This window comes from Varroa jacobsoni, unplaced genomic scaffold (genome assembly GCF_002532875.2).
Source record: "Varroa jacobsoni isolate VJ856 unplaced genomic scaffold, vjacob_1.0 scaffold_1244, whole genome shotgun sequence".
NCBI lineage: Eukaryota > Metazoa > Arthropoda > Arachnida > Mesostigmata > Varroidae > Varroa > Varroa jacobsoni.
Genome location: NW_019214146.1, coordinates 734,414 through 748,061, shown reverse-complemented (window position 1 = coordinate 748,061; position 13,648 = coordinate 734,414). Strand labels below are relative to the sequence as shown.

Below are 13,648 nucleotides of genomic sequence, written 5' to 3'. Positions count from 1 at the left end.
CTTAAACTTCCATTATTTAATCACACAAGCAGAATACTATGTGTCAGTAATTCGGCCCAATCGTGATAGTAGGTTTTAACGCTGCCCGAGCGTCGAGTATCATTTCGCGTTACTGCATAGATGCGGCTCCTAGACGAAAAGACATTTTGACTACATGGCAGAGATGATTGTCGCTTGAAAATGTAGGTTTTTTTTTATTTGGCTTGTTTTGAGATATGTTACCAGCAAACCTGAATTTTAAAAAATAGAGAACTTTTCAAAAAGCTCAAAAGTGATAACACCTGGATGGACAAGTCAAACGTTTAACATGAATATATAGCTATGCTCAAATTTCTTTTAATTGTATTTTAGCTTCTTTAAGATTTTGCGCATTTACGTCTTCACGCAATCTGTTCCATCGACTTAACCGGCTCAACACTAGCGCTGGTTTACCTCAACAGTGTAAGTCTTGCATATCAACTTCACCTTCTGCCACTCAACTTCCCTTGGACCCTGCTAAAATCGGTGGGCCAATGGCATAGCGGCATACCTTCTTATCCTCCCAATTGCTCTACGAATGGAAGAAGTCAAGTTGTTGAACTCTATTCCAATCTCCCAAACACAGCGGGAACAGTAGCATCCATCTCCAAACGAGGTTCATCTTACCTTTACCAACCAGTAGAGCACAACGCGAAGCAGCCAAGTTGAAATGCCGGAGGGAATCCGATCTCTGAACGGACCGAACGCCACATGGTACACGCTGTTCAGTCCCTTCGAGCTTGAACACGCGGCAGCTTGAACCAGGTTGCTAGGAGATTCCGTAACCCCACGTAGAGTCAAATTCACCAATGCCATCTTTTTTCATGTTAAAGAGCATATGTGGACCGCTTTCAAATGCATGTATCGTAGCCGATCATGTTCGCCACACGAGTGAACGTTTGTGCGTGCCTGGGCTCATGAAGAACGAAGGCCAATATAAACGCGCCCCTGCTATGTTCTTGCTCCAGCGGAGTAGTGAGGCTGCACCATTCATTGGCCATGGCCTCGAAAACATTCTTTCTCCTTTGTCAATCAAGATCATCCTGCTTAGCGGCACCCAGTTACGTCTCGATGCGTCTTTTCCTTTAACCTTTCTCTACCCTAAAGCCTATATACCCATCCCAATGGGCCTTTTCTCCAAAAGCGCTTTCGACGCCCCCTGCGCTACCGCTATCGTGAGCTATCCGCTCTTTTCGATATAACCCATCATGGCCCGATAGACTCTACCACTACTGCTACAAGCACCACAGTATCTCAGCAGTACTGACCTAGCCTCGATCAGACGGCATTCCGAGTGATGCAGCTGTACCTGTTTGCTCCGTAGTTGTCGTATAACTTCCCCTCCTCGTTGCCTAGGCGTCGGGTGGTGGCAAACTCAATGCTAACTTCCCGCAGTTGCTTTGTGGATGTTCGCAAGGCACAGCACCCGCAGACACAGCAGTGACTCGCCCACATACAACCACCGTTATTCCCCCACCTGAGTACCTGACTTTGCCCTTGTGTTGCCCCAGGGCGACTGAGCCTGAGAAGGCGCCCATCCCGCCAATGCTTATGCCAAAATGGAACCCTTCTTCTATCTGCCTCTTTTCACTCGACTGTCAGTGCCTAGTCGCTTTTATTTTTGCAAATAAGAAATAATCAAAATATATAACACTGCACATTGTCCAATAATCTTACGTATTGTTGAGCAAACACGAATTTCTTATTTCTTGTACAACGTAATCTTCTAGGTAACTATTCAACTGAGCATGATTAAATTGAAACCGTTAATCATAAATAAAAAAAAACCTAAATCTTACAAATAAACAATAACGGGTATAAGAAATTTCTTTCGATAGTAAATTGCTCATATGAAAGTCCATACGTCAGTGCTTACCTTCGTGACCGCTCATGTGCTCTATGCTCTCGATCCATATATGCCCTACATTCTCTCGCATGTCCGCATTGTAGCTTGCCATTGTATTATCATATAGTAAGTATAAGTGTATAAGTCGGCTGGTGCGACGCAACGTTGCATAAGCCACTAGAATCGTACCCATTACATCGAAGCCACCCGCGTGGCAATGCAAGAGAGCCACAGGGCTATGACGCCGTTGGGTGTAATGAGGGGCGTCAAGCGAGTTGGTGAGAGGGAGAGAGGGTAACGAGGCAAGTATCGGTTCCAGCGGCGAATTACGCAGCACGGCAGAGGCTATGACAAAGGGCTAAAAATGGGCGATTCCTGAGGTGACTCAGCACCGCTCCGTCTTGTATTCAACTTTGTCCGGTCGTCTTCCGTCCTGTCGCCGCCAGCCCGTTGCCTGTAGCTCGCCGCTGGATAAAACGAGGCTGCTTTTTATCGACGTTGAAGTAAAAGAAAGTGCCTACAGGACAGGACGGCAACTAGCTCGAATCTCGGGGGGCAAGTTGCGATAATAACGACGACCGCCGTCTTCAAACTGCTGCTATGCTTTCATTTCTACCATTTATTTTCATGAGAGTGGAACAGGTATCAGTGCGGTTTAGTGCGGCGGTATCCTGCTATCAGACGTGTTGGTGACTGGACCTCGATGCTGGAATGGCAGGACCAGCAAGAGTGGAGCACCCGCCATAGAGCTCGCTCGTTTACTATCTATTGCTGTCAGCGCTAGTTATTCATAGCGCAACAATAACTGCGAACAGCAGACGACACCAAAAGACTCGGCGTCTTTTTATTGTTGTGGTAAGCTGTTGGCTGCCTTGCGCTACGCGGACAGGTAACAACGCAGTATTACCACTATTCTTACCGCGGACAACCGCATATCAATTGTTCTTGCCTATCGCGCCTTTTAGGCTTTTTACTAGTATTGTTTTCCGCTGCTTATATACTATGTGAAGGCAAAGACAAGAATCCATAGGAGAGTGAGCGCGTCATCGGGGCATAATGACGGCCCTTTCGACTAAATTAGCTCGTAAGCATATACCGTACTTGGTAATGGTGGCAAGATACGCCTTTGCTGAAAGGACTTAATCTAAACTAATTAATTAGCACGCCTTTGAAGAGAACTGAATCGAACGAAAACCGAACTCAGACGCAGATCTCTCCAAGTCGGGTCGCCTAATTTATCCATACGACGTCAAACAACATAATGTCAGCCTCGATATCCATATCCGACCAAATCTCCTATATCTCTAAATTACGATCTATTGTTACCTATCATATAATAAAGTGTTTATTTTTATTGGTTAGCTTTAATATCTTGGGATTGGCCTACTCGACTGTTTTACTGGTCATTGAATTGATGATATTGTTGGTGCCTTCACCGAAAGCATCTGAATGATCTATCATGTTGAAGAACTACGATGTAGTAAATGCTGAAAACTTGACCAGATAACTGAGGCGATAATATCAAATAATATTTTTCTATTTGTTTAATTCCTCCAGCTGTCCTTTCTACCTGAATGGGTCTGTGTGAAGCTAGACACACATATTACTGTGCACCATTTATATTCCAGTACCTATTTCTTAGTCGAATAAACGCATACGTAAGGCCAACTGGCCAGCTGCTCTTCCTTCAGGCCAGCAAAACTCTACACAAAGCGGTTCATAAGCATTCGTTGCTGGGTGTCTCACATGCGCGCCGCAAAGATGCACTACAGAATCCTCTACCCTTCTTAGGCCTATGTTGTATCGTGCCAAATAATTGTGTACCTCTTTACGAAAGTATCAATGGCCAGTATGCTGTAACTTAAACAAATTAAGTAACTATTCGATAACATGTACCCCGACTTCATTCATCTATGCCAAGGATACCATTCGATTTTCCTCACTCAAAAGTTACTTGCATAAAATTAGATATTATTTCCACTTTCTCACGGATAGCTGAAACCGTTCGGTTCAACCTTGATGTCCCCTAGACTTACGTATGTTAGAGAAGGCTTTTTTCGGCCAACAGAGTCGGACAACGTGCGCCGACAAACGGAAAGTAGTAACATTTTAAAGAGGAACTAACGAGGTGACTAAATTATATTAAGGCGGAACCTCTTAGGTTACGAGCTGTACGACCGTGGTAACGACGTCAAATAGTGCCTCGTCGTCACGTGAAGTGGCCGTCGTTGGGCAACGTTAAGTCTTTGCCTTAAAAGGCGACGCCTGCATTATGCTAGATACGATGCTGATCTTATATCAGGAACGATGGCGAGGTAGCTTGTTTTACTGATCGTTTTCAAACATGCGTATGCAAAATTGTACGGCTCAGACATTATTTTTGGCTTACTGATGTCTCGGTAACTGGGTCAAAAGGAATATAATAACAAGAAAGTAGTTGATTACTTGCAACTGTGAATGTCTAGCATCGAAACACCGTTAAAAGGTCAGTGAGTACGCATTACAGTACGATTACGGGCTCGAGCATTTAAAGGCAAGCACCACGCGATCGTTGACATTCATTAAAACACAGGCTTTTTAGGTCTGCTTGCAGGCAGGAACCCAGATGATTTATATCCGCCAGGCGGTAAACAACAGTGTAAAGAGGCTTCGCTGGAAAACAGTATCATGTATCTATATTAATATCATAATATTCATTTCAATCTTCGTATAAATACATCAGCTTGTTCTATATACGCTAAATATAGTACAAGTCACTTTGTCTTTCAACTGTAAAGGTAACTTTTTTTTACTTGCACAACTTACGTATTCGTAAGCCCGTGGGGCTTGAAGCGGGACCAAAGGCTTTCACGTCGATCTTGATTGTCGAATAGACTGACTACGGCACGACCTATACGTTCTCACCGTTTGAATCATACCGTTATCTAAACACATCCGATTGGCCATTTGCCATAAATTATGAATCTTAATCCATTAACATACCGCCAGACTCGATGCATTTTAATGTTATACATATATATGTATATATATAAACTTGCTATATCATGGCTTTGTTCCTTTTTGAAGCTTGCAAGCGCTAACAAAATTTACATTGGTACAGAGAGCAATTGTATTTTTTATACAGTTGTATGTAGGATTTTGAATACCGTTTGAATTGTTTGTCTAGTTTTCTTTGTGACTACAGGTACCATATAGGTTAGATGAGTTAGAAAAGTAACGATAGGCACGCTTATTACACATCTTTTATAACGTCGTTCGGTTGAATAATTTCTTCGTCAAGGCGTTGACCGAAGCTGATATTTTGTAACAGGGCGCATTTTGGCAGGAGAAAATGAAAAACAAAGTTAAGATACTGCTACGAAAAGCGTTCTAATGGTTTTAAAGCAGTCGTCTGCTGATCGGCTTTAATTACTATGAGAATTTACATATCACCAGTGTGCATCTTAGCAGATATATACTGTCTGGCAATATACGGGTAGGCCGATATGACCTTGTAATTAGGAGGTAGACCGCCGTGTGCTTGCACTAAAAATTCCGAGCGACAGAAGCGGAACGACAAAAGTTCCAAGTCATTCGTTCAAGTGTCATATATTTCAGTAAAATTTGGAGAAGTTACCTTGTAAAATTGAGTTTCAATTGAGAATGTACGCAATGAAAAGGTTCTTCATTGTCCGTTTCGCGTACGAACCCAGCCACTGTGTATCCCAGAGAGATTTTTTTTTTTCGGAGGTTAAGGGCAAATGCATTATGCAGACCGGACATCATTGACTGTGCTTTGTCCGGTACTGTGGGACTCTCACCCACTAAACCCTGGACCCCTTTATCAGCTTGGGCCATGGTTCGGTAGTATCTCAGAGAGCTACATTACAGCGAACTGTTCCTTATAAACTGAGCAATATTTGTAGAAGGTGCTTCGAAATTTACATACGTTTTTCATCACGCTCATGACGATGCCGGCTCGTGTGTCAAATTTTGCTATTGGCTCTAGTGGTCGATTGAAGACCCATTGACTTTGCTGCCAGTGACTTAGAACTTCGATAGTGGGGTATGGATTGCCTATTTTAGGTACTGAATATGAGGCAGTAAAGACGACATTAAAATATCGCTATTACCCCATACGGTCGTCCAGCAAAATCGACACCATATTTTATTTATTACTTAACGTCTTGTGGATTGCCAGCGAACTTAGACTCTGACCAGCATTTTCTCAGTACATCACTACGTTCTGCTCTGCGAGTAGTGCTTACAGTACGATAAGCGAATGAGTCCCACCCCAAACTGATAAGTGTCCGTCTAATCCTATTAATTGAGTTCGTTTAACGTAACCGTCTAATCCAATTAAGCGGTTAAAAATTATAGAATTAGTATCAAGTTGACGCTCGAAAAATGCGCCTATTAAGCATCGCAAAACAAACAAGATTTTAAGGAAAAACCTAATAGTAACGTCATATTTCAACAAAATCTACATCTAGTAGATAGAAGGTAACTGAAACCTGTGTAGCGCTTTAAAACAACATGACATCAACCGAAAATAGATATATAATCGTTCACTTTTACACACCCCCATTTCTATTTATTTTAAGGCACTTATAAAATCGTAAGCCTGTAGTTCCGGCTTGTAGGAGCCTGTATAAGGAGACGTTTTAAAAAACGCTAAAGAAACATTAGAGATAAAGCAATATTCCAAATACTCTAGGGCCATTGTTCTATTTCCATTTTTAATTCTAACTTTACTTTCATTTAACATTTATCTCGACAGTGATGCTGGCCTTCATAATTAATTATTTAGTAGCAGAAAGCGATTTGGAAGCGATCGATGTACCCTTACGTTTAAAAATGCATGGATTTTACCTTTGAAACAGCTACGCATGAGCGGGTCTCTGAGAAGAATATAAAGAAGTGAGAGTGTTTCCGGCGGAAAGTTTGACGACAACTGAAGGGGAAAATTAGTTGGCAAATTCAAGAAGTTATCACAAATTTTATGGCCCCTCCAGTTTCTCGATGCGCCACTCATTTTCGTTCAGTCTGATAGGCAACTCAGCTGTCCAACGTTCCATAAAAGTCGTTCTACGCTCGCATGGTTTTCACTGGGAAACGCTATGCGAAATGATTTTCTCTACGTAACTGGCAACGCAAATTCTGCTGAACTGAGTTATACAGCTTTCCCTCGCTTAACTGTCGCGCTATCTACGGAGCACCACTGCTCGTAATCAATCATGCGAAGGTAGAATTCATATGTCTCACCTTTACGTGCCTGGGTATTACGACAAATCTACGGATTCAGCTAAGCTCTTTGGGAGATGAACACCAGGTGAATGATTGAGGATAATTGCTATTTTGTTTTTCGAGATATTCTTTATAGACAAAGACGGTCTTATTGACCAGGGACATGCGTAAATGTTCCGATACGGTTTTATTATATCTATGGTTCCTCGAAACGAGTGGCCATTTCATATCTGCTATTCCATGTTCGGTCGATAAACCATGGAACTTTTTATCGTATTGTGAAAACTTTGTTAGATGGAAACTTGAAAGGCCACTACCGTAACGAATTAAAATCACGTAGTAACCGTGGTATAGCCAACTTTCTTGGCTTTGTTTGTAAAGTTTAGGTTTGGGGTCATACGATTTCGCTGCTCGTCAATCTGAGAAGTTGACTGATGTTGTCTGATGACCTGCAGAAAATTACATATATCTGTCCTACTTTGTGCCAGTGCGTCAGCCTCTGACAGTGTACCCTTGCACATCAGCAGCGTACGGTGAACTACTATTCCGTTACTACGTTCTTGCTCAGCCTCTAATAATTCAGTGGTATGATTTGTTTCATTACGTATCCAAACGGTAACAACGGTTTCGATAGGTGCCACGGCGTTATCGAGCCATCGTCCCGTTTGTTGGGAAAGTGTCCAGGTGACGGCCCCTTAGCCAGAGCGGCCTGGCTAAGATGCAGCGTTGTTAAAGAAATGCTCCAACAGAGCGTCGCCTCAATCAATCCTTTTGTCATATTCATTAATAATCACGAGATCTGTGCATGGTATTTTGTAGAAGTTCAACATGATTGCTTGAAACAATGACATACATGAGCATACAATAATATATAGGGAACAAAACACGATTGTGTGAGCTTGGCTTTAATATTATCTAAAAGAGAAAAATATTGAACAACTGGTCATTGCAGAGAGCAAGCCTAAAGTTTATTCCGTTCAAATGTTCCTATGACTTTTTAACTAACTGTACATTGCATCCAAGCAATATTACCATTAAACAATTAACTAAATGTATCTAATGTAGAAAAACATCTTAAACAATTCTCTTATGTCTACAGTTACTCATTTCCGAAACATTCCGCTATAGAATATAGTGATTCGCACATGCTGTGAGCTCCGTCTATTGATATCGTTGACGGTTCGGTGTCCGACATGTCCGTGTCGGTCCTAGCAATCAAGCTACCGACATCATTCACGCTGGAATATCCAAGTGTTCAACTTATAGTCAATATACTAATCAACACAACTCGAAGGCCCTTACTAGGCATCATTTCTTAACTTATGTTGAACTGCTGAACGTATTAAAATGACTTAAACGAAAATAAATTGAGATCGCACCCAATAACTCGGCGGTCAGTTGTGCTCAAATAAAATACTACGCGCATATATATACAACCGTCCTCTTCTGCTGATCGCCTATAGTTGTTCCTGAAGTTAAACTTTACGCCTGCTATTGGAATATTTCGGTATTGCACTGACAAGATATGAAGTGCCAGTCCGTGTTAATGAACTGACACGCGTAGCTTAGATGTTTTCCACAAGAGCCACTTTCCTTAACGACAACCTGAGAAAACTAAACTTTTTACGACTAAACCCTAGTATAAGTCAGATATGGGAAAAAAACAAAGCATAGGCTCGTAAATGGAAAGGCAGACCCAGGTTCCGCCGGCCCTTTGCACCCCTCACTTCTGCGATAGTTTTTCTCTCTCTATGTAAAGCTGAACCGAGCGGATCCTTACCAAGGCGCTGTCGATAGATACTGGCGAATTTCCACCTCATTGAAGCCGACACTAGCGAACGCCGCGCTGTCTAAACCCTTAAGAACTTCCTACCACCGACCGACCTTCAAAAAGCGGAGTGGCGGGCACTTGTGTTTTCCTTCAGCTCCGTGCAATTCGTACGATTCAGGCACGTTGAGTTAACCGTTAAATAAGGTACATTAAAAACATACTAAAAAGCTTATTCTTTAATCGTATCAAACTACTTGAAATTTTTGAGGTATATCGAGCGAGACATGTATGGGTAGTAGGCCACTAATGCGATTTCGAAATACTGCGCGTAAACTGGAGTTTCATAAATTACTTTACCCAGCTTTAAAACGGACATGTACACAAAGCTGAAACCGTGGCCATCATATTGAACACCGAAAATTACATTTCGGTAATAAGACTTTTGATCAAGATAAGACTATGAATGTACTACATATGGCGTTACCGAAAATATTGTATGCAAGCAGTTCAAGTGCTATATCTAAACGACTGCTACCATACTGAAGTCTGTTTTCTCTAACTGCCAGCTAATCCAAGATGGTCTTCCTATGGGGTTGACCAGCCTACCTATACCACTCCGGCTATTTAAGCTTTCCGTTGGCTTCTACCCCGAAGATTGTTAACCTGCGTAAGCGCAGCGCATAGGAATTATTTTTTCATAATAGAATAATATACAGATCTAAATTTTTTATCCATTTGATCACACGTATGGTGTAATATATCTGAATCAATTCAGAACTGAATTTTCAGGTATTGTAACGTTGGGGTTTCACCGATATTACCGAAGATATGACGAGAAGTTTAATACGTATGTAACGATATTGTAATAAACATGGAAATTAATATTTTAACGCAGATGTACATTTGTGCGTACTAGGTTAAACATGTTTCGCTAGGGGCAGCGTGCACATCCTGTCGTTTTTCCGTCAAGACGTCCTAGCTCCAAGGTGCTCTCTATTTCACCAGTGCTAACCCTGACAGTGTTGAGTGCTGCGATATCGTTTCGGTGGGAGCTAGGAGAAACGCGTCCGTGGAACGCCGACAAGGATTATGAATGGAAAGAAGGGAACAGTTTGTCATGAGAGAAGCGTGTGCCCTTTTGCACCTAGGTCCAACCGCTCCTTATATCGCATCGCTGAATATTCCTAGCGTTATTCTCCCCTATTATTATTATTAGAGTGTAAGGCTTTTCTTTAGGTGAACGCTTTTCGAAATAGTACCTCCAATAAGCATACATATAGTGAATATTTGATGATAGTATGGGCATATGGACAAAAAGTTATAAAAAGCTGAACTTAAATATATTCCTAATCGAATATCGTATGCATAATACCGTGTAAAAACACCAAACAAACATTCGTATACATAATTCCCTGGAGTAAAACAGATGCCCGCTTTCTTAGCATCGGTCAACGACGGTAGTCTTAGGTATGTGGCCACAACACTGATCAGAAACAAATTAAAAGTCCTTTAGTAAAGTAGAATCTATTTTCCCTTACAAACAATGACGTAGACAAGCATTTTACCCATGCGCACTAGACGATTAAATATAAACATACTGTTTTTAATATTCTTTTACCCAATCTTTTCTAAGCAAACAGTATCATCATATTTATTGACGATCCGCTTAAGTTCATGTTAGTCGGGTAGATATCTCTGATGAATTTCGCACGAGCCCGTATCCATTCCTGTTTTTTTTTCCTGTTTACTTTTATTCATTTCAAATAAAGCAAGGTAGTTCGAAAAACAAACAAATATCTTTATTTTGCCATAGCAACAAAAGGCTAATGCGGACGTTTTGTCCAAGGTCAGCAGCAAGCACGCTGAGAGGACATAGAAGAAATGCTGGACAACTCAAATCTAGGCCTAAATCTAAGGTCTAAATATACAATGACCAGACTTTCCGGTATAGTTTTAAAAATAGTAGACAACTCAAGTTTTGATCGAATTATCTATCCGTTGGACATCCTATAAGATCTAGAGCGCAGAGCAAACACGTCCGATCGCCGGACAGTGATGCGGATCCACTCTTATCACTAGAGAAATAGTTTACTCTAAGTGCTAATTTTGTATTACGGTGCCTAGATAAATTGCTTTTAAACGGAACACTAATTAGTTGCTATAACATCGTCGCTGGCCCTTAATGCAGCTGAGTGACACTTCCACTGTTGCGGCGCAAATTTATAATATATACCATATACTTCACCTTAAGATCAACTGAGTCACTGTCCTTCACAATCAAATGTGCTTCTTACTTTGAGTTTGTCAGAATCAGAGAGAGAGAGAGAGAGAGAGAGAGAGATAATGTTGTGTTATCGGCGACGCAAAAGGTAACAAGTCGTTACGGATTACGAAATTTACGTGTCATTTAGTACTTTGCAGGTTCCGCCATTAGAGAATATCGATAGAGCTCCCGCACAATTTCACGTTACAAAACAGCGTAGGCACAAATGCGTCATATACCCAAAGTCATTACTAATCGAATTATACATCGTCTTTTTATTATAACCTATTGCTTTTCTTACCTGGTTCTTAATACATCGTTCTCTGTCTTTCACAATTTGTTATATATTTTCTCGTTCGCTCACGCGCTGCAACCCGTCTATCAGACCCCTATTTTCTTCTACGAAATGGCGGCCCTAACTTCGACCTTAATCCGATCATGTCGCTAGGGGCCCGCCTGGTGGCTATTTATCGACGTAAAAGCTGAGCCCGGCGAATGGCATGTTGGCGTCGTGTGGCAAAATCTGTTGGGTACATAAACGTCCTCGTTCCTGGCGGGCGTCTCCCGATTTCACAGCTAGCTGCCAGCTACTGTTGAAGCCCGTTCTGCGCCCTGAAAGGTCCGAAGGAGTTCACCCTATTGAGAGGCTTCTTCTTCTTTTGCTGCCGACTTTGGCCACGTCCCTGCACACGCCTAGGACGCCTCCTTATCTTCGCTCCCCGCCTGCTATGACATCGGCTTGAACCGGCGCTGGCGTTACCGCCAGTGCCGGTGACGCCCCCGCCTATACTGCCACCGAAGAGGAGGTCGCTTCCCTAGCAGTGTCAGTGGTCCTAAATCAACGGGGATTAGCCGCAGCCTGTCAGGCTAGCTCCTCTAACTGGGCTGACATGCCTCTGCCCAACGCCGTTCCCTGTGCAAAATCCGCTGGCCATCATGACACCACCAACGTTTACCGCCACTGCCGTAATTTTCCTAACCTATCCACTAGCCATTCTCTTACATCACTTGCGTTCTTTTGCTTACTTCTCGTATTTTTCCTACCACGCCGCCGCTGCTGCTGCCGCTTCATCAGATGAGAGATTCTTGCTAAGCAACTACCGCATCGATCTCGACAGCAACAACGACAAAAGATACTACGACAGAAGTATAAACAATTTCCTCCACAATCTTCGCCTGTTGGGTAATATTTAGAAGCGAAGCGAGTGGGCAAGCTCCGTTGAGGCTAACTTGAATACCGCTGGTTGCTGTTAAAGCACACACTGTATTCTGTATTGTTAGATTTCTGTAGTCGGGGGTCTGTTTACTAGTTGATAACATTTACTAATTGAGATACCGTTTCAATTAACTTATCTTGATATTTCCTGTGAAAGATCCAACCAGGTCACTTACCTGTTAAACAAAATGCATAGCTTAATAGTAATCTGTAGAATTTACGAAGATTAGTTTGAATTATCACATGAGGTGCGATTACCGTGTGAAGTGCTTATGTGAAACAGAGCCTAAGTCTACTTCGAACTTTTTACCCGAGGCGTATATATATATATATATATATAATAATAATAATAATAATTAAGTTAACTAGTATTCCCCGTACAAGAATTACTAATGAATTTACGACCTATTTCTAGGTCGAAAGTATCAAATCTTGCGTCTACAGTTTCTACGGTAGTAATATGTATTCAAATCGAGTTGAAAATTCAACGTTTACTAAAAGGAAATATTTTTTTGTTGTGATATTAATTTTACTAGCATATCAGGTATAATAATTAAATTTTTTTACTAAGCTAAATAATTATAATAATAATAAAGTCTAGTCTATATAAGTGTAATGTAGGCGCGAGCATTCAATCGGTATTCCCGATCGGATATTTCGTCATCCGATATATCCCCGCTTGTCGCATTCATTTCGCTACGAGCTCTCTGATAAAATGACTTTCGGAAATGCAAATTTCACCGAGAAGGTGCATCGTGCTTCAGGTTTACTTCGGTTCTATACTTACACAAATGAGGAAGGGCAAACGTGTCTGCTGCTTTCCACCACAGATACTTCGATAAACCAATCATCTAGGTCAAACGAGCTAAGGGTCATCTCTTATCCATTCAAACGCGCCGAACATAAATATGCAAAGATATTTACTTGCTAGCCAATACGTCTTCTAAAAAGGCCTGCTTTTAAAAGATATGTCTAGTAGCAGAATATTCTTTAGGCATTCCTATAAAAGCGGAATTTAACATAGCAAGTTTGCTAGATACCGCTTCTGTCAGGAATATAAAGGACCCATAACAGGAAACATTGAGAACTACGCATTTTATACATTTGCAGACAAAGTGAACAGTATCGTTAAATTGATGAAATACCTGTTTTGATTGAGGAAGACGTCGCTAATAAACTGCCGTTGGAAAGTAGTTTTTCTACGTAACAAAGGGGCGTGCTTTTCATTTTGTTTGTTCAAGCCCACGTTGATGTTCCACGCTGTAGGTTCAAACGTCTTTTTGCAGCTGATTAAAGCCGAACGTACAT

At 41.6% G+C, this 13,648-nt stretch overlaps 1 long non-coding RNA gene across 1 annotated transcript; it reads right to left on the bottom strand.

The window, feature by feature from the left end:
- Positions 1–10,638: 10,638 nt before the first annotated feature.
- Positions 10,639–13,608, bottom strand: LOC147752462 (uncharacterized). The gene is made up of 2 exons (XR_015314021.1): positions 13,486–13,608; positions 10,639–12,516 (listed from the first exon to the last, which is right to left on the bottom strand). It is a non-coding gene; the product is annotated as an uncharacterized LOC147752462 (long non-coding RNA).
- Positions 13,609–13,648: the final 40 nt, after the last annotated feature.